Source organism: Taudactylus pleione, unplaced genomic scaffold (assembly GCF_031769625.1).
Source record: "Taudactylus pleione unplaced genomic scaffold, aTauple2 ptg000012l, whole genome shotgun sequence".
NCBI lineage: Eukaryota > Metazoa > Chordata > Amphibia > Anura > Myobatrachidae > Taudactylus > Taudactylus pleione.
Genome location: NW_028284415.1, coordinates 8,997,971 through 9,023,673, shown reverse-complemented (window position 1 = coordinate 9,023,673; position 25,703 = coordinate 8,997,971). Strand labels below are relative to the sequence as shown.

The 25,703-nt window shown below is 42.6% G+C and overlaps 1 long non-coding RNA gene across 1 annotated transcript; it reads left to right on the top strand.

Annotated features, from left to right (window-relative positions):
• Positions 1-2,552: 2,552 nt before the first annotated feature.
• On the top strand, positions 2,553-24,482 carry LOC148542456 (uncharacterized). Its single transcript, XR_015877777.1, has 3 exons — positions 2,553-3,249; positions 19,131-19,242; positions 24,126-24,482. It is a non-coding gene; the product is annotated as an uncharacterized LOC148542456 (long non-coding RNA).
• The last annotated feature ends 1,221 nt before the right edge of the window (positions 24,483-25,703 follow it).

Sequence of the window (25,703 nt, the reverse complement as noted above, 5' to 3'; positions counted from 1 at the left end):
TTCTTGAAAATTATAGATAGAATCTGATTGGTTGCTATGGACAGAATATAGAGATCAGAAGGAAAAAGTTGGAGTAAGTGGCGTTCAGGGCAGAATAATAGTAATAAGGGCCTGATTCAGAGTTGTACGCTATGTCGATGTTTTCAGAAATGGAGCAATTTTTTGCCACTGAGCATGCATCTGAATCACACTGTGCATGAGTCAAGATCATATTTGCCGACATTCAGCTCCCTCCTTCCGGGAAGTCTGTATACAGCAGGGGGCGTAGCCAGGCAATGATGACGTATTGGGGAAAGGGGCATGACCACGTGATCGCATCATTGTGGCCCAGCTCCCTCTTCACAATGCCAAGCTTAAGGCAAAGCAGGGGGCGGAGCCACGGTGATGTGAATCACGTCACAGGCCAGCGCCTCTGCAGGGGGGGGGGGGTCCGGGGCGATGCGGAGAGGTTGCAGAAGGGTGATGGCGGCCAGGAGATTTGCCTACTTTTCCCGAGGGCCAGGAGCGCAACCCGATATTCATGAGACTCCCGGCCATCCCGGAAGAGTAGGCATGTATGGTCAAGATACACTACCGTAGTCGCATGCTGCAAATCTTTATTTGCGATGTGATTGACAGACAGGAAGCATTTGGGCGTCGTAACTTACGCAAGAAACATGGCTCTGGCATCTCAGGTTCGGCGACCATTCTGAGTGACCATAGGAGTTTGTTTGCATGATCTGCATCTGATGCTGTGTCGGTGTATGCATTGCAAACAGCTGCGATGGCTCAGTACAAGTCCTGGCTGCTGCTGCATTAGCATATTTTCACACATTAGTGTACAACTCTGAATAAGGCCCTATGGGGTCTATTTACTAAGCTGTGTTAGGAGATAAAGTGAACGGTGATAAAGTAAAAGCCAATCAGCTCCTAACTGCCATTTTTCAAACACAGGGGTCTATTTACTAAGCAGTGTTAGGAGACAGAGTGAAAAGTGATAAGAAAGTGATAAGGTGCCAGCCAATCAGCTCCCAACTGTAATTTTTCTAACACACCCTAAAGCTGCATACACACACAACGATTTTTTGACCGATATTGTTTAACGATAATCGTTTGTAAAAATCATTCACTTTCTGAGTCAAATGATGAACGATTATCATTCATGCGCGTTCACGTTTATAGTTTGTAGTTTGTAGTTCAGTCAGACTTGTCAACTGAACGATTTTCATTAAGGGAATATGCAAAAATCGTTTGTAGTTCATAAAAATCGTTCATTACACTTTAAAAAATCTGACAGATAATCTGACAGAAAATCATTAATTAAATCGTTCATAAAATCGTTGGTAACAAAATCGTTGTGTGTGTATGCACCTTAATGGAGCGTACACACGGTCAGATTTGAACGATTGAACGATTAAACGATCTGAACGATTTGAACGATTTGAACGATTGAACAATTTTTGACTGCATTAAAATGAATGGAATCGTCCAAGTCTGACTGCAAACCCATCAGATGTCAGATATCGTTATCTGACAAACGGGAACGCGCATCGTTGATCGTCCATCGTTCAGGCATGTCAGATATGAACGATTTTTCATCAGATATGAACGACTGAACGATTTTTAAATCGTTATCGTCCATATCTGAAGAAAAAATCTGATCGTGTGTATGCACCATTAGAGCGATTTCACACACTCCGGTTTTCAGCCTGGTGTAAAATCTAGTACATGCAGGAATTCAGCGGGTCCTTTCACACGGCACGGCCACGGTTATAGCGGGAAAAAACTACTATGCAGGACGGTGCCGTGCCGTGGCCATGCCGTCCCTGCACGCCAGTAATGTGAAGGAAACAATGTTTCCTTTCACACACACTGGCTTCTGCCAGCTGGGCTTGTGGCATGCCCAATAGGATAATAAATAAATTAAATAAAAGCGGCTCAAAGCTGCTGCTTGTGAAAGGCACAGAGTGCCTGAAAAACCCCGGCCAGCTACCGTCCGGTTCTTGCCTGGCCGACCAGAACGGGAGTGTGTGAAATAGCTCTAACAGATGACAGTTGGGAGCTGATTGGCTGGTACCTTATCACTTTTCACTCTGTCTCCTAACACTGCTTAGTAAATAGACCCCACAGCCTGTGACATGGCAGTTAGGAGCTGATTGGCTGGTACCTTATCACCGTTCACTTTATCTCCTAAAAAAGCCCAGGCAGCAATCTCTACAAAACCAGTCAGATGAATTCACACATTTGTATTATGCGACTTGCCCACCAGAATGCCAGTTGCAAGGCATTATAAATGGGAAAAGGGTTTGTAATGATTTCCTCATTACAAACCCAGGGATCAGAGGTGAGGCTGTGGTCACATGAGATGCTACTGTGTCAATAGAATCCCGGATCGCTGTTGTTGCATCTTATTTGACTAGCCAGCTGTAACCACTTAACTTTCATTGAATTCGATCACACCAGTTAAGTGGTTAAAGCAGCTATTGCCAGCATAAGACCAGTGCATAGATGATTGGAGAGTCCATAAGAAATGTGACCGCAGGTGTCTGTGATACATTGGAAAAAAACACCAGCAGTGAAAGTTGAACCGTGCATAGACCTGCTATGCATATCCTGAAAGGGCTTATGTGAATTATGTGGGATTTGTCTCATAGTGGGTATGGTTGAATGAATTAGTGCCATTTTGCTTAAAAATGGAAGGTGTGGTTTGCACTGATTTGAGGATGCTGGGCTTATTTTTTCCTGCATTTGCATGGATCACGGATTCTGGGTAAGCAGATTTGGATTGGGACCCTCAGGCTTAGTACACATGAAGCTGGGAGCCTTGAGGAAGCTCATGCTCATCTGGGCCTTACCCAGGACAGTAGCACGGCTTTGGTGGGTGCTGGAGGCCTGAGACACGAAACTCAGGACTACTGGAATCTTCAGCAGCATTGACAGTTTCAGGACTGGAACTGGTCACAGGACACTCAGAACTGAAGCCTGAGTACAGGTATACAGACCTGAAACCTGCTACAGTGAACTCAGAACTGCCACCAGCTGTAGAACACTCAGAGCTGGAATCCGCCGTGGGCGGTAGTGCCTGAAGCACAGCCGGATGCACCGGATGATACACTGACCGGAGCCAGGGACCACATCAGCGAGTGATGGCCAATGCTGAGTAGAAGGAGCTGTGCCCAGAGTCAGAGGCACCTGATAATACTGACTTGCAGACACTGTAGACCGAATCGGAGGCACTGGAGAAATACTTACAGGATACACCACTGGCAGGTATAGAGACACTTGCTGACTAAACATACTGCAGACCGGTTCAGAGGCAAATGCAATGCTGACTAGAATATTGCAGACAGGTTCAGAGGCACTTGCAATGCTAATTGGAATACTGCAGACTAGTTCAGAGCCAGGACACCATTACCTGTAGGAAGAGCGTTGTTCTGGCAATATGCAAACAGCAGTTCCTGGTTTACGTAGGGCGCCCTGTGCTAAATTATGTTACTGGAGTTGCTGTAGACTGGTTTGTCAGAATGGATTATGCCACTGGTTCTCAAACGTGGTCTTCAGGACCCCAAACAGTGCATGTTTTCCAGGTCTCCTCACAGAATCACAAGGGAAATAATTAGCTACACCTGTGGAACTTTTAAAATGTGTCAGTGAGTAATGAATACACCTGTGCACCTGCTGGGTGACCTGGAAAATGTGAACTGTGTGGGATCCTGAGGACCGAGTTTGAGAACCACTGGATTATTTGAGGCAATCCAAGATGCCCATGCCCATGCAGCAGAAAAGCAGAGACTGTTGTTTGTAGATGGTGACACAGGACCGTGAGGTGTCACTGCTGGACCATGTATGGGTCTAATGGGGCCCATACATCAGCGACGGATTGCCGCGATCCCGCAACCCGTGATCGCAGAAATCCAACATGTTGGATTTCTGCGATTAAACAATCGCGATTAAAAAATGATCACAATTATCAAATTGCTGACATTTAACATGACAAATGTTTGCGATCCGGTGACGGATCGCAGAACATCGATGGTGGGAGGTCGGCGTTTCCACCCGGAAATGCATTTCCCATCGCATCGCCGGATTCCTTCCAGAGTGGTGCACAATCATTTCTGCTCTGCAAAATTTTGCACCAACAGGTGATGTCAAGTTTTGCCTTACTTTTAATCGGACCAGTTTGTGGCCTTCTCACTGTACTTTTGTGGAGAAATGCATTTCTAGGCACAGTTTGCTGAATGTAAAAAACAAAAAAGATTTCCACCACAAAAGTGCAGCAAGCACAGTATTAGGCGACAAATGGAAAGTTGTATTTACTGATAGAGGTGGTGGTAGGAAATTGAACTCTGAGGTAACACTTAGGGGCGTATTCAATTTGAGGTGAAAAGTCCGGATCCTCGATACTTTATCGCCGATGACATCATTTTCGCCTGTTTTGCTTTTACCCCGTATTCAATTTGAAAGACTTTCCGCCTAGGCGGAAAGTCAATGCAATGTAATAGGTGAAAAAGTTTCGCCTATGAATAGCGGGCGGAAAAAAAGTGCAGAATTGGGGTTTTGGGGTGCAACGTTGCGGGAACCCCCGTGCAGCCTTCAGACAGTCCCCCAAAGGTAAACTGTGTCAAAAATAAAAAAAAAACACTTAAGAACACCCAAAAAAATCACTTTCATTTTGGGGGCGAAAAAAAAAATGTTGGGGGACAAAGTTAAAAACTAGCGAACTTGACTCTGTGGGTGTCCCCAAGTATGCCCCAAGTGTTTTTTTGATTGCAGGTGCTTGCGGCAGGTGGATTTTTCACGATTTTTCAACTTCACTTTAGCAACTTTTAAATATGCTGACCCCCATCTTCCAGTACCCCAATTTAACTTACTTTCTGCAAAAAATACTCCTGAATACTATTCTGCATCACGTATAGAAAAACACTATTTAGCAGCTATTCAGCCCGTTTAAAATCCCCAAATACCGTCAGCAAGCCAAATCGGGGGGTACCATAGGGAACCCCCATGTCAGTGCATCTTTTGGGGGTGGCAGGCTGATTTCCCCAAAACTGACAGTACTTTCCGCCTGTTCAAGTTTCGCCGGGTCCCGTTTTCGCGTACTTTCAAATTGAATACTGGGTAAAGCGGGCACGTGCGCGATACTTTTCAGCCTGCAAAACAGGCGAAGCAGGCGAAAAGTCCGGACCGCGAAAAAGTATCGCGGCTCAGCTCAAATTGAATACGGCTCTAAGAGAGATATTTACTAAAGTAAGAGCTTTTAGAAGTGGAGATGTTGCCCATAGCAACCACTCTGTTTCTACTTAACATTTTACTAGCACCTTCTAGAACAGTGTTTCGTAGCCTTGGTCCTCAAGGCACACTAACAGTCCTGGTTTTAGTGATATCCATGCTTGAGCACAGATGGTTAAATCAAAATAACAGGTACTAATTAAAACACCTCTGCTCAAGTATGGCTATCCTTAAAACCTGGACTGTTAAGGCCCCCATACATCAGAGAATTGTGCAATTTGCAATTGATTGTGTATAAAAATCTTTCCCTTTTTCAATCGATTGCAAATTGCACGATTGCTGCAATCAATCTCTGATGTATGGGGGCCTTTAGTGTGCCTTGAGGACTGTGGTTGGGAACCCCTGTTCTAGAAGATAATAGCTAGAATCTGATTGGTTGCTATGGACAACATCTCCACTCCTAAAACCTCTCACTTTAGTGAATTTACCCCTTCCTTACACTTTTGCACAGCATGCATCCTGAAATTTATCAGAACAGACACTAGGGGGCTGATATAGAGCTGAACGCAAGTTAGTTTTTCCGACAGTTCTTGAGTGATTTCGCTCTGCGCATGCTCTGCATCTGTACAGAACTTATTTGCAGCTGAAGTGGCAAACCTGGCGGATAATGGGCCTTTCGCATGCAGGCAAAGTTTAGCAAGGGTGTGTAGAGGATGTGTTGACGGAATCCTGTCATCCTTAGGTTTAGTTATGTGGTGGTAGACTGGTTTACACTTCTGTTTGTTCACATATTTACATTACATTGACCATAAATAATTTGATTTGGTGCTGTGCCACCAACCTGAGGCACCCTTGCAAGTGTCCCAAGGCAACCCAGGGTGCCAGGGCGCACAGTTTGGGAACCACTGAGCTATGCAGAGGTGAGCTCACAGAGCAATACTCCTGCTTACAGACAGATCTATTGCATAAAGGATAGGGTCAGTGTAACTGCGTGCTGATAATTATGACAGCTGTAAAACCAAGCATATAAATAGGGAATGTGTGAGCACATGTGAATATGGTCAAATATCTGCCATTTTCTCCATGCACTTTTTATTATTATTATTATTATTATTATTATTATTATTATTAGCATCATTATCCTATATTTACATGACGCCACAGGGTGTGGTATAAGAGATAGGGCTCTATTTATTATCATTATTTTTACTAAAATAAAGTGATAAAGGGTTTTTTCACACCATTTTCACATTATATTAGTTTAGAATTCGTAAAATTCTACTCCAACCACTAATTATCACATATTTTTAGTAATCAGATCGCAGTTCCCTTCATTGTAATGGGAAATGTGATCCGACCAAAGTTAATAAAAATAAATTGTGAAAAAATACCGGGGGAAGCCCTGCGATAATAACGCCACCTGGAGGTGGCGTTATCTAGGGTCTACCCCGGTTACTGGACTCCAGCTCCGCTCTAACAGGCAGAGCCCTTAGCCGGCGCCCCAGTGATCAGTTGTGTGGTCTAAACTGACCACACACTGATCCCGGCCCCCAAAAAATTAAATATTTATCAGCTGCCCGGGTCATAGTGCAGGATGGGAGATAAGCTGCCCAGAGCCACGGAGGACATCACTGGAGCCCGATCACCGGAGGTAAGGGTAATTAAGGGGGGGTGGGTCGCAATTGTACGGGGGGGCTTAATGGCGGCCGGTCAGCGCATATGCGGGCACTTGTCACTGTATTTTTTGCAAAAAATACCGTGATAAGGCTGCGGAGGGGATTCGCAGGGACAGAGCTTTATTGCAAGCTCTGTCCCTTCAAGGGATTTTTAGTAAATCCTGTGATATTGCCTGGACTGGCAATCCGAGTTCAGTCGGTAATATCACACTACAATTTGCATTTAAATGCGGATTGTAGTAAATAGAGCCCATAGAGAGTAATTAGATAGACAATGTTTAGATAGACACCAGATGTTAGACAGGGACAAAAGTTCGACATGTAAGAAGGTCGACAGGTGCAAAAGGTCGACAGGGTCAAAAGTTCGACATGAAAATGGTCGACAAATTGGTTTTTTTTTTAGCCATAATCTTCACCCTAACCCTCCGTCCTGGTGCCTAACCTTAACCGTGTGGGTGAGTGCCTAACCCTGACCATCCAGTAAGTACCTAACCCTAAAAAAAAGAAAGAAAAAAAAGTTGACCATTTGCATAGCAGTGAAACTGACCTGGCAGTGCTAGTGCGCTTGCGTGAACTAGAGTGAAAGGAGCTGGACAGGGATGCAGGGATCCAAAAGGATCCCTCTTCCCAACCTGGGGATTGGCGGGGGGTGGGGGGGAGTGTATATGGGGACAGCAGGCCACATACTGTAGGGATAGAAAGATAAGCAGGAGATTTCTGTGATATCTCCAGCGTTACCTTTATAATGAATGGCCACAGAATTAATTTCTACAAAGGTAGGGGAAATTTTCATTTCCACCTGCTTTTGTAGAAATTAAGTGATAATACATAGACCCCCATAATCACATTGGAAGCCATATTCAGTTGGAAAATCTGCTCCTATTGATTGTACTATAGGGCTGGTGTAAGTTTTGTTGGTGCGACTGATGGTTGCGTCTAAAGATGCATCAAGTTGTATTACAGCATCTAAAGATACTCTAAGTAGGCATCTTAGTCTTTGTACAGGCAGACGCACTACGACCAAAGACGCTAAGGGCCGAATTCAATTAGGTGCATAAAGTCACGTTTGCCAAAAAGCATTTGCACGTACCAGCGTATCGCGCTTTTCAATTCCCGGAGTTTTCACACGTGCGAAAACTCCATAGGCAGAAACTGACAAAAAGTTTTCATCACCTCAGAGGCAGGTGAAAAATTAGCAAAATCCCAATTTTTGGCTAAAAATATAGGGACTTGGTTCAGAACCCTTTGGATACCCCACCTAATGACTAATTAGGAAAAAAAATAGCTTATTCCGCCTAATAATGACATGTCATTTTTGAGGTGAAAATGTAAAAAGTGTTGGAAAATGGGTTTAAAGTACTGTCAGGTATTTGGGGGGCTGTATGGTTGGGGCAGGTGTTTTTAGGTTTGCAGGTGGCTGCAGCAGGTGTATTTTTTTTTTTAAACTGCACTTTATAGCCACAAAAATATACTAACACCCATTTTAATGTACCCCCAATTTAACTACAACTATTATATTTTTCCAAAATAAATTGTTTTATATAATTTTTCAACAATTATGCAAATATGCATATAACCCATTTGACACAATTTAAGAACCCAAAATTATTTTATTAGGGCTATTAATACACTTCTATATTGATTTCCAGTATCACTTAGACTTTTTATGGGGTACAGACTGATTTCCCCAAAATACGCATTACTTTTCGTTAGTTTGCCATTCGCAGTTTTCGCACATATGCGTTTTCGCGTGTTTTGCAATTTAATAGGGCGAAAAGTGGGAGTGTGCATTGAGAAAGTATGCGAAAAGATTGTATCAAAACTGGCGAATGAGGCAAAAACTTCATTCGTGAACGCTTTTCGCCGATCACGACTTTTTGCACCTAATTGAATTCGGCTCTTAATCGGTTGTAGCAATGTGCGACACAGAATCAGCCCTAATGTGTTTGTTCTGTTTATGATTCAATATTTTTTTCCCCTATTTTTGTTTTTAGTGGAAATAGATATGACGGTATAATATCATCATAAGCATATGATGATACTTACATTCTATAAAAGTGTTACTAATTCTGCTTACAGAATGCCATGTTTTGTCTCTGTCTCTTAATTAAAATGATCTCTTCCCAGTGCTCTCTGGCGATGCTCGGCAGTGTTTGGGGTGGCAGTTGGTGTGACTCCCCTATTTGAATTTTGGACTGAGATGCAGCCCCACCTCTGGTCATAGTTTTCTCACTATAAACACCATTCCATGGACTTGTGGCCTTATAGCAAGCCAATGTTAAGGCATACATGGGAGTGGTCTTCCAGAAAGGATAGAAAATATGACACAACCCTGAGTATCAACATTGTCTGCACAGGGGGACAGCAGACAAATACTGTAGAAGAACTAGATATGATTAGAGTGCCTTTAAATTAGAGATGAGCAGTTCACTTAGGGGTTCCGGGTCAAACAGGGTCCCAGTACAGAATAAAAATCACTTTCTGGTTCCAAGTAGAACTGAGTCCCGACTCAGGTCTTCTATTCGGAACTCAGATTGGAAAACTGGATCTTGCGTGTTTTGCATTGCATTTAAGTCCCTCCCCCATGATTTCAGGTGGTGTGAGGTGGTCAATATTGACTGGAAATAAATGTTATTGATATTAATAATATTATAAGAACAAAAACAATAATATTATTATAGGAACAAAAACAGGTCCAAGTTACATGAAATAACCAAAGGCGAAAAGAACCAAAACCAAAACATGGGGATCCGCGAACATATCTACTTTAAATTAGTTACTGACCCAATTGTTCTGCAAACAAATTACTCTCACAAGTGATTAGAGCTGCTTACGTGCCAAGATAAGAGCTATGCAATATATTGGACTGGTGAGAAGGACACCTTTGTGAGCAACACCTACACATGCCTTATTATTTGGACATTCCAAAGCTTGTTTTATGAAACCTCATAGGAATTTACTACTTTACTTGAGGTTGACGTGTTCTGAACTAAATATAGACGGCTGTAGTTTACAGGCAATTATATTTTGGTAGGAATTAATTCCTTTGCATAATTTCAGAGTCGTTTTAGATGGTCTAAATTAATCTCTTCGTATGCCAGGGGGTCTACATAACTCTCTAATGTGGTAAATGTTCTAGCAGTCATGTGGATAAATACAGCTCTTTACGGCATTGAAATTCCATAAGCACCCAATAAACGAAATGCCTATTAACTGTGTATGACATGGAAAGTGATTGTGATTAAACACAAACAGTACAGTTATTAACAGCCTATATATGGGATTACGGTTATTGGGTCTTTCGGGTTTAATTGGGAGTAATTTTTCAATAAACTGCTCTTCTCCCAGAACGTTGTACAGATCTGAGGTACGACTAATTGGTAACACATGGATGCAGAGCTGAAGGATTTACAGTATTGGAGGAGAAATGGGAATGGGAGAGGTCTACTGAGCATACGATAACCTGCAAGGTATATTTATCTTGGAAGATAAGAAAACAGTGAAATTAACTTTTACTTATTTTGTAATTTTACTGTGATTTCTCGGCAGTGGGTTAAAGAGAGGGCAATGTGTAATGATATGGCGATTAACTGCTGTTTACATATTAAATGTTTTCTACAGATTCTGAATTGGATATATTTCAACTGTTGGAAATAATTAACCCTTTTACTGCTGTCAATGAGTTACAAAACTGCTTCAAGTGTTGTTTTCTTGTGTGTTTTCTGAAATTTCCTTGAATAAAAACTTTACAGTTTGCCAAATTTATAGATGTGATTTTGGGACTCCCCTGGGTCTTAGATAGGCTACCCACCGACAACTCTATAGGTCCATATTCCTACAGAAGAGGACAGATTTTTGAATTCTCTTATAGTAGTATTATAATTATTATTATCATTTATTTATATGGAAGAGTATATATAGTAAAAGTAGTAATATTCACCTCTGCTCCACCTCACTATACTTACCCTGTGATCGGCCAAGTGCTGCTGGTTCTAGGTTTGGAATGAAGCTGTGCCTAACAAGATACATTATTGTAAAGCTGCATATGCGCGTACGATCAGCACAACCAACGATATCGCTGAACAATTTCCCATGAACTTTTCTGTAGTGCAGGAGAAATTACATTGGGTGTACACACTGAAATATATCTCTGAACATGCAAATCGTGATGAAATCGTCCAAGTTGGCCTGCATGTACAGACGACCATAGATATTGTTATCGTCCATGCGGGAACGTGCATCGTTGGTCGTTCGTTGGTCATTCACTGCATAAAATTGAACGATATGAACGATTTATTGTCGAACGATATCGTTATTCAAATCGTTCATAGATATCGTACCGTGTGTACGCACCTTTGCCTTATGTCTTCTTCTGTAATGACTACTGACAAATACATTAATATGGCTTAATGTTGGAAAGGTGAGTACACCCTGTAATCTAGAAGTAGGACTTTTAGGAAAATGGTTTAAATGGCAGTTATCTAGTGACCAAATCAAGTTTGCTGTAATAGATAGATAGATGGTAACCCTATGTATGATAGTAGATAGAGACCAATTTATTAATGTTAACAACACAGAGCTCCAATAAGCAGCTGTGCCAGCGAGTGTTAAAGGTAGTACTTTCGTGTTCTGTCCTGTCAGTGCTCAAGAACTTGCACTACCATAAGTTTGGACATTAAAGAGTGTTCTTTTTGAAGTTTGAACAATTGCACAACTGCAGTGTCCCCATACATTGTATGGTTTTGGAGTTATGCTGCGATTTTCTATATAAATTTGGAGATATCTGCAAAATCTCCTGCATCGGATGTTTGATATATAGGAATGTTACTTAATTTAGTGTAAATCATGCAGAAACAGCTTTAGAATGTAAGCTCTTACGAGCAGGGCTCTCTGCCCTTATGTGTTTCTCTCTACTTTGCTTTCATCTACTCCTTCTTCTCCACTATGGCACCTAACACTTGGGGCCGTATTCAATTAGAGGCGAAATGGGCCATATTCGCCGTCGTTTGCGAATCGGCTGTCCTATCGGCCGATATATGGGCCGCGATTAGCCGATTTGCTCACGATTTCACCAACAACTGTGAAAAACGGCAGTTTTTTGGCTAAAAACGGGCAGGCGAAAAAATTAGCAAAATCCCCTGTTTTTGGGTAAAAATTTGGAGATATCATACACAACCCTTTGGACAGGCCCCCTAATGATAATTTATCGAAAAAAAAAATTTGTAAGTTGCGTACTTTGGCAAAAAATTTCGGTCTATATTTTTTTTTCCCCCGTGAAACATGCGTTTAACATATTGGGTCTGGTATTTCGGAGGCCATAAGGCTGCGCCAAGTGTTTTAAACATCACACGTGGCTGGTGCAGGTGGTTTTTTAAAACCGAAAAAAAATGCCTGCGCCAGCCACATACGATGTTTAAAACACTAGGCACATCTTTAAGTCCCTTCAAAATACCAGCCCCAATACATTAAATGCATTTTTCTGAAAAAAACATTTTTTCCGAAATTTCAGCTGCCGTTTTTCGCCAAAGTATGCAATTTCCGAATTTTTTTTTTGCCAAAGTATCATTAGGGGAGCTGTCCAAAGGGTTCTGTAAGAAATCCCCACATTTTTACACAAAAATAAGAATTTAAAAAATGGCCAAATATGTAGTCTATTTACTAAGCAGTGTTAGGAGACAGAGTGAAAAGTGATAAGGTGCCAGCCAATCAGCTCCCAACTGTCATTTTTCAAACACAGCCTGTAAGATGACAGTTGGGAGCTGATTGGGTGGCACCTTATCACTGACTTATCACTTTTCACTCTGTCTCCTAACATTGCTTAGTAAATAGACTACATATTTACTAAAGTGCGGATTTTTAGAAATGGAGATGTTGCTCACAGCAACCAATCAGATTCTAGCTATTTATCTTCTAGAAGGTGCTTTATAAATGTTAAGTAGAATCTGATTGGTTGCTATGGGCAACTTCTACACTCTTTAGAAGGCTTGATACATAACCCCCTAAGTGAGGTACCCAGGAGAGATGTGAAAGCATAGCTGATGAAATGACTGTGGTACAGTAAAGACAGTAGAGTAAAGGGGCCTATCCATTAGCAGATGTATTTCTGAGCGATGATTGACAAAAGATATCCGTGGAAAATTTCCGGTGGCTGTGCTGAAAGATATCTGTCATGTACACTGGGCTGCCATCAGGGGGGGACTGCTGGGCCCGGAGAGAGCGTGGGCCCGGCTGGGTGGCAACGGTGCAGAGCCAGATATGCATTGGTATCCAGGGAAACACAGCGCCGCCTGCGTAAGTGCAGCACTTCAATAATGGCACCAGCCGCGAGTGCATCACAGCTCGGGGACCGGCAGCCAATCAGGAGTGGCTGCATCTGATTGGCTGCCGGTCTGCGAGTTGTGATTGGCTCGTGGACAGTGCCATATTTGCATGTACATGACAGATTATGGCAAATGACGAACGATGAACGATATCGCATGACCTCATTCAGGGAGTGGATTTTATTTCTCTGCAGCGCTCTGTAGCTGCTGCTAATAACGTTCGTCGTTTACCGCATATAAACTGCACGATATTGCTAATATCATACAGCTAGATGTGATAATTGACCAACATGTTGGAGAGATGATAGATGCACACTCCTGCGGCCGATAAATCGCATCTGTCATCGTTCAGGGCCTATCCATTAGCAGATATACAGTCAGGTGCATAAATATTGGGACATTGACAGAATTTTCATATTTTGGCCTCTATTCACCACCACAATTGCTTTGAAATGAAACCAACAAGATGGGCTTTAACTGCAGACTTTCAGATTTAATTTGAGGGTATTTACGTCCAAATCAGGTGAACGGTGTAGGAATTACAACGGTTTCTATATGTGCCTCCCACTTTTTAAGGGGCCAAAAGTAATGGGACTATCAACTCAAAAGCTATTTCATGGACAGGTGCGGGCTATTCCCTCATTATTTCATTATCAATTAAGCAGGTAAAAGGTCTGGAGTTGATTCTAGGTGTGACATTTGCATTTGGAATCAATTGCTGTCGACTCTCAATATGAGATCCAAAGAGCTGTCACTATCAGTGAAGCAAGCCATCATTAGGCTGAAAAATCAAAACAAACCCATCAGAGAGATAGCAAAAACATTAGGTGTGGCCAAATCAACTGTTTGGAACATTCTTAAAAAGAAAGAACGCACCGGAGAGCTCAGCAACACCAAAAGACCCGGAAGACCACAGAAAACAACTGTGGTGGATGACAGAAGAATTATTTCCCTGGTGAAGAAAAACCCCTTCACAACAGTTGGCCAAATCAAGAACACTCTCCAGGAGGTAGGTGTATATGTGTCAAAGTCAACAATCAAGAGAAGACTTCACAAGAGTGAATATAGAGGGTTCACCACAAGATGTAAACCATTGGTGAGCCTCAAAAACAGGAAGACCAGATTAGAGTTTGCCAAACGACATCTAAAAAAGCCATTACAGTTCTGGAACATCCTTTGGACAGATGAGACAAAGATCAACTTGTACCAGAGTGATGGGAAGAGTAGAGTATGGAGAAGGAAAGGAACTGCTCATGATCCAAAACATACCACCTCATCAGTGAAGCATGGTGGTAGTAGTGTCATGGCGTGGGCATGTATGGCTGCCAGTGGAACTGGTTCCCTTGTATTTATTGATGATGTGACTGCTGACAAAAGCAGCAAAATTAATTCTGAAGTGTTTTGGGCAATATTATATGCTCATATTCAGTCAAATGCTTCAGAACTCATTGGACGGCGCTTCACAGTGCAGATGGACAATGACCCGAAGCATACTGCAAAAGCAACTAAAGAGTTTTTTAAGGCTAAAAAGTGGAATGTTATGCAATGGCCAAGTCAATCCCCTGACCTGAATCTGATTGAGCATGCATTTCACTTTATGAAGACAAAACTGAAGGGAAAATGCCCCAAGAACAAGCAGGAACTGAAGACATTTGCAGTAGAGGCCTGGCAGAGCATCACCAGGGATGAAACCCAGCGTCTGGTGATGGCTATGCGTTCCAGACTTCAGGCTGTAATTGCCTGCAAAGGATTTGCAACAAAGTATTAAAAAGTGAAAGTTAGATTTAGGATTGTTTAGTTTGTCCCATTACTTTTGGCCCCTTAAAAAGTGGGAGGCACATATAGAAACCGTTGTAATTCCTACACCGTTCACCTGATTTGGATGTAATTACCCTCAAATTAAATCTGAAAGTCTGCAGTTAAAGCTCATCTTGTTTGTTTCATTTCAAAGCCATTGTGGTGGTGAATAGAGGCCAAAATATGAAAATTCTGTCAATGTCCCAATATTTATGCACCTGACTGTATATCGTTCATTCGTTCATTTTATCTGCTAATGAATAGCCCCTTAAGAGATGGTGTGGCAGTTCCCGTCAAAGAGTGTCACATCTGGTAGTACTATAAATGTTGTGACTATTGCAAGAAATGCATCGGTGCCCATTCATTGTCACCAGGAGATTGTACATATACTTAGTACATTATTTTTACTGTCATTACCTACAATTTAACCGCTGGTGTGTACAGTACTTTGCTCACCATCAAGGCTGCACACACATTCCCAACATTTCTTACATTTCCCTAACTAGGGCTAGGTCACATTAACATACCTTTTAACAACTTCAAATACGGGACAAGAATAGACCATTTCAAATAAGACAATAGCTCATGTGCACTGTGGTTCTGCTTTATGGTTTTGCAACTTTGTACAGTAAATGCTTCTTAAATCCTCACTATTCTTTGTCTGGGTCTGAATAGCAATGTCACCTTGTGTCTGATTACGACTCCAGGGATGGATGGATGTCTGTTCTGGGGCAGCTTAGCAAATGGTTAACCAACACAGAGTAGTGACCCCTGTTTTAGAGGAACAGCTGTTTCATTTATTATGAAACTGTTCATTTACAGCTAGGTAGAATGTATATGTTTAAAGTTCAAACACTTTTAATAAAACTTAATCCCGAAAGGCTGCAGCCTTGCAGTGTGTTTGTTATTGTCTGCTCAGGCTGCATGTAGGTAGCAGATGTCTGGGCCCAATGGCTGAACAGTGGAGATCATTGGGAACTTTAGAGTGTCCTCATTTAGTCAACAAAATACTCCAATATAGAAAGCAGACCCTCCAACATGACTCCTTCCTTCAGGTACAAACTAGAGAAGTGCGTCGACCCCCGTGTTTTCGTTTTGGATCTGTATCTCCTCTGGTTTTAGATCTGGACTGGTTTTGCCAAAACCGCCCTTCTGTGCTTTGTTTTTTGGTTTTGGATCTGTATTATTTTTCAAAAAAAATAATCATCACAGCGAAAATCACATAAAATGGTCCTGTTTTTGTTCCTACAGTATTATTAACCTCAATAACATTTATTTACACTCGTTTCCAGTCAATTTTGACCACCTCACAATATTGTTTTTCATCTAATTAAGGGCCAAAAGGTTGCATCCAGCTAGCTGGCTGACTAAGCTAAGCAACAGCAGTGGGCGGCACTAACATGTGGCAGTTCAGCTTCGAACATGATACAGAGTGGCATTGCAGTGGTAGACAGGATGGCAGTTTAATAAACTATACGACCCCTAGGAATTTTAAAAACCAAGAATGTTTTCCTTAACCAGGTCAGAGACCCGACGGAGTTTGAATGTTTATGGACTGAAGACAGGGAAAGGACGGAAGGATTGATTAGTTTTCAATTTATTTTTAATTTAATATTTTGATTCTTAAAAAAAATTATGAGGGAAGATCAATTTAGGATCAAGTTCTTCAGTTCCTAAAAGGCATCTTTGATGTAGAGGAGGTGTTTTAATATTTTATACATCATGATCTAATAAAAAAAATTAGGTGGCCTTGCTTGTGGAGGTGCTGCTAGAACATACTGTTACCAGACATTTACTAGTTTGTACTCAGGGAGGTTGTTAGGGATAATGGGACCAAGACTTGCTGTTTACATCAGAGGAAAGCAGCCTGTAGTTCTCCGCCCACCCCATCATTTTGGTGGTGAGCTGACATCTCTTTGCATCTTTTCAGATTTATGTCCATCAGAAAGAAAGACACAAGGCATGACTTAAACCTAGGATCAAGTATGGTCGCCAAAATATAATGATCTGATTTCAAGAGATTGACGGCCCTTGGATCCTGGAGAAGCGAATGCATGGCTTGATCTACAAGTCCGACATACTTAGCGAAATCACTCTGTTTCAGCTCCTCCTTCAGTTTCTCCAGCTGCTTTTGCAAAAGTTTGATTAGGGGAATGACCTGACTGAAGCTGGCAGTGTCTGAATTAACTTCACATGTGGCAAGTTCAAAGGGTTTGAGAACCATGCACAGCATGAAAATTATTCTCCACTGTGCTTGACTAAGGTGCATTCCCGCTCTTCTCCCTATGTCCTAGGCCGTAGTGTAGCCTTGGATGGCCTTTTGCTGCTCCTCCATCCGCTGAAGAATATAGAGTGTAGAATTCCACCTAGTTACTACCTCTTGCTTTAGCTGATGGCAGGGCAAATTCGACAGTTCTTGCTGGTTCTGCAATCTTCGACACGCAGCTGCTGAATGTCGAAAATGTCCAGAAATCTTTCGGGCCACCGAGAGCATCTCCTGCGCGCCCCTGTCATTTTTAAAAAAAAAATGTTGCACCATTAAATTAATTGTGTGAGCAAAACATGGGATGTGTTCAAATTCGCCCACATGTAATGCTCGTACAATATTGCTGCCATTGTCAGAAATCACAAATCCTTAGAGTCCAAGTGAGGTAAGCCATTTTGCAATGATTTTTCTGAGTTATTCTAAGAGGTTCTCATCGGTATGCCTCTTAGTGAAACCGGTGATACACAGAGCAGCCTGCCTCTGAATGAGCTGGTATTTGTTAGATGCTGCTGCTGTCTGCTCTGTTTGAGGCAATACACCTACCCAGTGGGCTGTCATAGTCATGTAATCTTTAGTTTGCCCTGTCCCACTTGTCCACATATGTGTGGTTAAGTGGACACAACGGTATTTCGGAGGACATTAATAAGGTTTTTTTTAATGTCCTTGTACAGATTAGGAATTGCTATCCTAGAGAAGTGGAATCTAGAAGGGACACGGTAGCGGGGACACAGGACCCACTGAATTAATGGCGGATACTGGATGTACATCTAATACCAGCATACCTGTTATGGCGTCAGTAATCCGCTGTGCAACTGGGTGTCTGCTGTCATACTTGTTCCCCATTGCAAAGGATTGTTTGACAGTCAATTTGTTTAAACTAAAAGTAGTCTTCATCCTGGTCCCCTCTGGGATGAAGATCCACTCACAGCAGCAGCAACAGGCGTAGCACACAAGGATCCTCCTAAGGAACCTCGGATAGGAGAGGATTCAGTCATTCTTATGAAATTGGATGCAGGATTACTTCCGATCACAATTGAGGATGTTGATGATGATGCAGGTGTTGGAGATTGCAGGCGCTTGGATCCAGATAGAAGAGAGCAGCTAGTTGACACTGAACTGATTGTTACTTTTTTTTTTTTAGCCAAAGTTTCTGAATTTGAAAAACCCTTTTCAATTTGATGAATGCGCTGCAAGTGACATAACAGGGAGGAGGTTCCTAGATGGTTAAGGTCCTTACCTCCTACTCACTGTTACTTGGCAATGGTTACAAATGGCTTGGCAAAGGTTGTCCAGATTTTGGTGGAAACCATTCCACACAAGTGGATTTTTTGGTCCTTTGCCCAGGCATGACAACAATGGGATTTTTCCCACCATGGGCAACAACTCATCATCAACATCCTCATAATCCTTGTTGTTATCGCCAACTACATAAATATCTTCCTCATCCTCCTGGTGCAATTCCACAGAAGCATCCTCTATTTCTACGTCAGCATATTGACTTGTGCTGCTCATCTCCACATTTGCAGAGGGCGCACAAATGGTGGAAGGAGGATCATCTTCAAGTACAGTATTAGAAAGGTCAGGCTCACACATGGCAACTGCGGAAATACTTGGACTCTCCTCAGGGATCTGTGACTTTTCGGAGCACACAGTTGGTTCCGGTGTCTTACTCGTCTTAACAATTAAATTTTTTTTGATACCTCTACTACAAGCAGAAGGGCTTAAATCATGACAACTAGAACCACCAGTCATAAATAAAGGCCAAGGCCTTATCCTTTCCTTGCCACTTCATGTAGTGATTGACATATTTTTTTTGTTTCTCTAAAGCTGACTTAGTTTTAGATTTTTTTTTTCCTTTAACAGGGTAAAAGTTGATTTTACATGGCCTGATTTAAGCCCTGGGGCATCGACCTTCATAGATGACATTGACTGCCTTTCACCGTCATCATGACTGCTGCCGGCAGCTACAAGACTGGTATGTGTTTCCTGCTCTCCTCATGTGACTGTCCTCCATACTCACTGCGGTCTAGCAGCAGTGTCACCAAGTAATTATAGCGCAGATAACTTGCGGCTAATGCACACAAGCACCAAAAAAACCCACCCATTTTTAAAACTGGGGAAGAGCACCCTTGCACGAGGCAGCAGCCCCTTGATAAATGACACAGGCAGCACCCCTGCGAAGCTACCTTGCTGATAAGTGTGGCTAATGCGCGCGCACACACACACACACACACAGGAAAATAACACTTTTTTTTTTATTTTACTTTTTTTACACTGGGGGTGAAGAGCACCCCTGATGGACAGAGCACCCCCTGGACAACACAGCAGCACCCCTTTATTGACTGCAGTGACACAGGAGCCACTGAAGCCCCCCTCTTCTGTCTGCAGCACAGCTCCTATAGACAACACAGCCCTTATGGGCAACAGCACAGCACAGCCAGCCCCTATGGATAACAGCAGCCAGCCCCTATGAACAGCAACAGCATAGCCGCTATAGACAACAAAGGCATAGCACAGCAACAGCATAGCCGCTATAGACAACAACAGCATAGCACAGCCCCTGCTTCCTCTTCACACTCCACAGCTGGAATACCAGGCAGAGAGCACTTTGTACTGTACCTTGATGGGGAATCGGTATGAAATAGCGGCTGACGCATGGCCGGCAGTTCGATTCCCGGCAGCGTCAGTCCGACAGATGCGGAGATCCCAGCAGCGGCAGCCCGACAGTGCTGGAAATCCTGATCGGCCCTACGTAAGTACAAACTAACCTAACCTAACCACCCTAACCCTAACCCTCCTTAGGGGTGCCTAACCCTAATCCCCCCCTCTAAGTGCCTAAACCTAACCCCTCCCTTCCCCGCTGCCTAAGCCTAAATCCCCCGGGGGGGTGCCTAACCCTAACCTCCCCCCGGGGGTGCCTAACCCTAACCCTCCCTCTATCAGAGCCAAAAGCACTCCCACTGACATCACTAGTGATGTCAGTGGGGCCGGACCCAGATGGTAGGCGTTCCCATGGGAACGCCTCCGTCTGGGCAGCAACGCCCCCGGCACGACCACCAAAGGGGGCGTGCTGTCACTCACCATCGACAGCACGCCCCCTTTGGTGCAAGACCCATAGCGACGGCTGGCCATCGCTATGCGGGTCTCGCGCATGCGCACGACGGAGCTCCCTCCGTCATGCGCACTAGGGCACCATCGACCCGCTTGCGAGCGCTCTGCACTCGTGAGCGGGTCTGAATCAGGCCCAGTGTTCCATATCTCCACTTTGAACTGTGCAGCCCAGAAAACCCGGACTTCCGAACTTTTTTGCAGAATGTGCTGGTCTTGTTTTCCTCTCCCTTGGACGGATGGTCTCATGGGACTTACTCAGCAATGGACACTCAGTATGCTCCAATGCTCAGTCCTTAAATGTAGCTGCCGGGCCCCATTAACCATTGAGGCATCAGCAGCCTGGCCAAGCTGCAGCACTGTATGGTGGTAGCTGGGCCCCCTAAGTATTCCGTCTCTGCCCTGCATTGACTCACGCCTCTCTCAAATGTTGAGGGGGGGGTTGAATTGCCCCCTTGCCCCTCTTCCCACTGCTCTGGGTCCTATAGTCATTGAATGATACCCCTATATGGTACATAAAACCAGACCCTCCAACATGTCCCCTTCCATCAGGTACAAAATGCTCTACTCCTGGACTTCCCTCCTAATTTATGATTGTAGCCACCTGTGTTTAAACACCTTTCTCACCAATGAACTAGTTCAACACAGGTGACGGCAATCATAAATTAATAGGGAGGTCCAGGAGCAGAGCATATTGTACCTGATGGAAGGGGTCATGTTGGAGGGTCTGATGAACCGGTGGAAGAGTTTATATTATATAGTATTCAATCTCGCATTATATAAACTTTCGTCACCGGTTCATGTAGTATGTTGTATATACTGTAGTACACAGGGGCCCCCCTAAGTGTCAAAGCTGTTTGGGTGTGGGGGGATGGGTGATGAGACCTTAAAGACATTAAAGTGCATACAGACTGGGGTTGGAGGGAGTGGGGGTGTAAAAGGAACGTCAAGGAAGGCTCCTTTGTGTAAACCTAGTACAGACAGCACTACAGAAAAAATACAGACAAGGGGTGGTCACTTTTAAGAAAATACAGAGAAAGGGACACACTAAGGAAAATACAGACCTGTGGGTAGCACTATAACGTATATACAGCTAAGTGGTGGGCACTCTAAGGAATATAGAGATAAGTGGGGGCACTATAAGCAATATACAGGCAAGTAGGGGGCAATATAAATAATATACAGAGGTGATGCATTATACATATACGGACAAGGAGGACACTATAGGGAATATGAATAAAGCCAAGAAGAAGAAATAAATTGTCCTATGTGGTGCACAAAGCAAACCTAATATTAAAATATAACTTATTGTATATAATTTAATATTGCAAAAGTATTAAAAGAACAGCGAAAATAGGTTTAAAAAATAGAAATTGTGTGATAAAAGGTAGAAATTGTGATTAAAATATGTCTCCATAAAGTTATCAAATGGCGCCTCGTTAGTAGTTATGCCTTATTCATGTCTTACAAATTGTAATATGATATCAAGGTTGCTCAGATGTGAGGAACACCTGTATTAAATGGTAATACACATCGGCAACATAACTACATTGCAGTATGTAACAAATTCTTATTAGTGTTATATCAAGGCTTTTTATATAAATATAGATGAGGATTGCCATGTATCAAGTGGAGTGCAGACTCAAGAGTTGTTCACAGTATCTCTATTATTATACACCTACATGATAGAGATTGTTAGTAGGGGATGTAGTGGGTATGCCGGCGGATGGGATGCCGGCCATCGATATACCGACGCAAGAATCCCGTCCCCCAGCAAAATGCCGACGCCGCTGTCCTGAAGGGAATCAGGATACTGGTGTCGACATCTTGGCCTCTGGAATCCCGAATGATGGAATGGATAAGTATACGCAATTAGCCCATGGAAGGGGGGGTTAGGTTTAAGGACCCCCAGGGGAAATTAGGGCTAGGCAACCCCCCCCCCCCAGGGAGGGAGGAGGATAGGGTTAGGCACTTCCCCAGGAGGGTTAGGTTTAGGCAGAGTTAGGGTAGGGAGAGGGAGATGGTTAGGTTACTTACCACCGCCATCGGGATACTCCACCTTTGGGCTTGCACTGTCGGTCAGCCGCCAGTATTTCATACCCAACCCGTTAGTAGATAGTGTTCTTCAATTTCCTGTAAAATTACAGTAAAAAATCATCATACACTCATAAAAGATTAATTACACTTTCAGATCATGTGCATCCCTCTAAAATAAATGAGGGCACCCACATCCACCGATAATATCCCTTATTGTGGTAGAACAGTCATATAATTTTCTGATCATAAAATAATGTTTTTATGGGTAATAGAAATATGTCAATTCTCCGGTTAGTGTGATCTTTTATATAACCTCCACATGTTTCATAAGGTTCCAATCTCATAAGGTCTGTTTGAGGTGTTACTATCTGGTGAAGCCTCCTCATCAAGGTATCTATACACCACTGGAGGCAACAGATTCATACAGTCAGTTATTAGAGCCCTCTTGGCGTTAATTCACAATTACACATAAGCATGTTTATATAATTTCAAGGTCAGGATAGGTGACAATATGTGCAGCAGGACCGACGTAGCGTTTCGCTCTAAGCGCTTGAAATTTACACCTAGAATAAAAACGGTGATAAAAACAATGTATTGTCATTACAGCAATTTCTGTGACAGTCTATCAGTGTTGCATGTTATACATAATGATAATGAAGGATTTAACTGCACTTAATGGGGTATATTTACTAAGCAGAGAGTTATCAAAGCCCGATCATCACCGGCTGTGACCGATGGATTAAAAACGGCAATAGAAAAAATGCTAAATCGGGCTTGCTTGGCATTCATCGCTATTGCCGTTTTAAGTCTGATGATCAAAGTCACCGATGATCTGCAGCTTTGACAGCCCGCTGGTTAGCAAATATATCCCTATGTATTAGGGGAGCTACCTTATCATGTGGTCTAATGGACAGGAATGATGTTAGACTTGTACTAATTTAAATGGTTTTCACACATATTAAAGGACGCACTGATTTATTTTACAGAAATGCAAAAGCGCAAATAAATAAATTCCAATAGATGTTTCTCAGTAGCATCAGGCTCAGAACCTCTCGGCACATCGGCCTGAGGCGGCAGTGGCACGCGGAATAGGGTTCTGAAGATTTACCAGCTATTACCCATATGCAAGTTCTAGACCTAAATTTAGGCCTAAATATTTTATAATTAAAATAACAATTTATTCATTTATAGATAACAAACAATATCAATAAGCCCAAACTGACCGATTTATCTATAGGCTCGGTCAATAAATTGGCCTTACCAGTTACCACCAGCTCTTTGGATCTAAACTTTGTATATTCTAGTAAGTTCTTACTAGTATCAGTAGCTGCAGATTTAATATTACATATAGTATTGCTTTATTTATTTCCCATACATAGCATACACACCGAAAAGGAGAGAGAGTGCAGTCTCTTCCTATACTAGTATTATTTATTATATAATGAAATTAGTAGTGGTATCACCATACACCTCACCTTTGATGTGAGGGACCCAATAACAGGTATGATGGGATCACAACAGTGAGGGATGTGTAAATGGTGAACGTATGTGGGAGTGTGTGGGTGTGCTGGAAACAGGAAATCACGTTCCTCACTGTACTGAGGATTCTTGGACCTGAAATAAATTCCCAAATTTCAACCTGGGCCACTAAGATATAATGATGTACTTCAATAAGGTTTCAAATTGTAAGTGTCCCTTTTGCTTTCTCCTCAGGTGCCCGCTGGAGCGGCTAGGTAAGCAGTCTGATAAACTTTCTATAGAAATTCTTAATACAGCCAGATGCTTGATGCTTGTCTGCCGGCTATTGGAAACACCTGATACCCCCTTCTCGGCAACATCTTCCTAATGAAATGTGGTACTTAGCATCTACAGAGAATTTTTTTTATATTTGAAAATATACCCAGGCCTGGCCAATCACATCAAATAGACCATTTATTGTAATCCCATTAACATGATCTAAACTATTTAATCTATTTAATGTGCATTAGTGTTAGTCTGCCTTCCATCAAGCAGGGCAGTGGAGGTCACGCATCCCAGCCTCTGCAGACCTTTATATGCATCTGTTCAATTGCTGCCCTTATGGCTTTTGAAAACTAATATATATTGTTAATATATTGTTGTTATTTTCTTAAATAAAGTTCTTTAAAACAAACAAAAAAAAGTTTTCCAGATTATATCCTTTAAAATTAATACATGTTTTGGAATATTTCCAAATTCACTCACAATACTACGGTATGTTGAAAATAACAGACACCCTATTTCCCTTTATACCATCATCTGTGATAAATCGGCTTCTCATCTTAACTTTTATTTAGAATTATACTTTTTCATGACTAACAGACCCTGTCCATTTCCGTGCAGGTAACAGGTGACACCTCTTTGAAAGCCTATTGATAAATGGCCAACACTTTTCTTAGTTCCTATAAAGGGGGAAGGGAGAGAATGGGGTGTTTAATTTTATGGGCGGAATTCAATTGATTTCGCGACCCGCATCTCCTGTCTAAAGTGACAGGAGATCGCGGGCCGCTATTCAATTGTGCCAGAATTTCACGCTGATCGCGCCCATAGAGGTCAGGTTTAGCCGCGTAAAGCAGCTAAACCCAACCAAAGTGCTGGGACGAGATCGCGAAAAGTGATGTTTGGGCGCCCAAACAGGTCACTTTTCGCACATTTCAGCTCTCATCCCCCAGGGGCTGCGAGCTGAAATGTAGCGCTTGGCAGCTGATCGCGCCCGACAGGAGCAAGAATAGAATAGCTCTGTCGGGCGCGATAGGGGATGAAAAGAATTGAATTCCGGCCTATGTTGTTTAATGAAAAGTATCCCAATATTGTTGAGAGCGGTCAGTTTAAAAAAAAAGTTTAATCCGCAATTGAGGTGATTACTGGTATACTGTAAAGGTGAATATCCACTACACCATATAAATGAACGATAACGACATCATTATCATTCATCGTCCTCAATATTGTGAAGTGGATATGCCATCAACGACCAGCGATGCGTGCTCCCGCTGGTTGTTGACGCTGTCGTTCATTGCCCGAACCTGCTGTCCAACCTGACGATATCGTCAGGTTGTGCAGGTGCGGGGATGAGGGAGGGTGCCCACACTGAGCGATATATCATTCAGTGTGGGCTCAATATCCACTGCACAATAAAATGAACGATTGAACAATAACAATGTCGTTATCCTTCAATCGTTCCTTAATCGTGTAGTGGATATGCACCTTAACACTCTAAAACAATGCAACCACAGTGAAAATTGTGTTCTTTAAAAGCCTCACATAGCCAAAGAT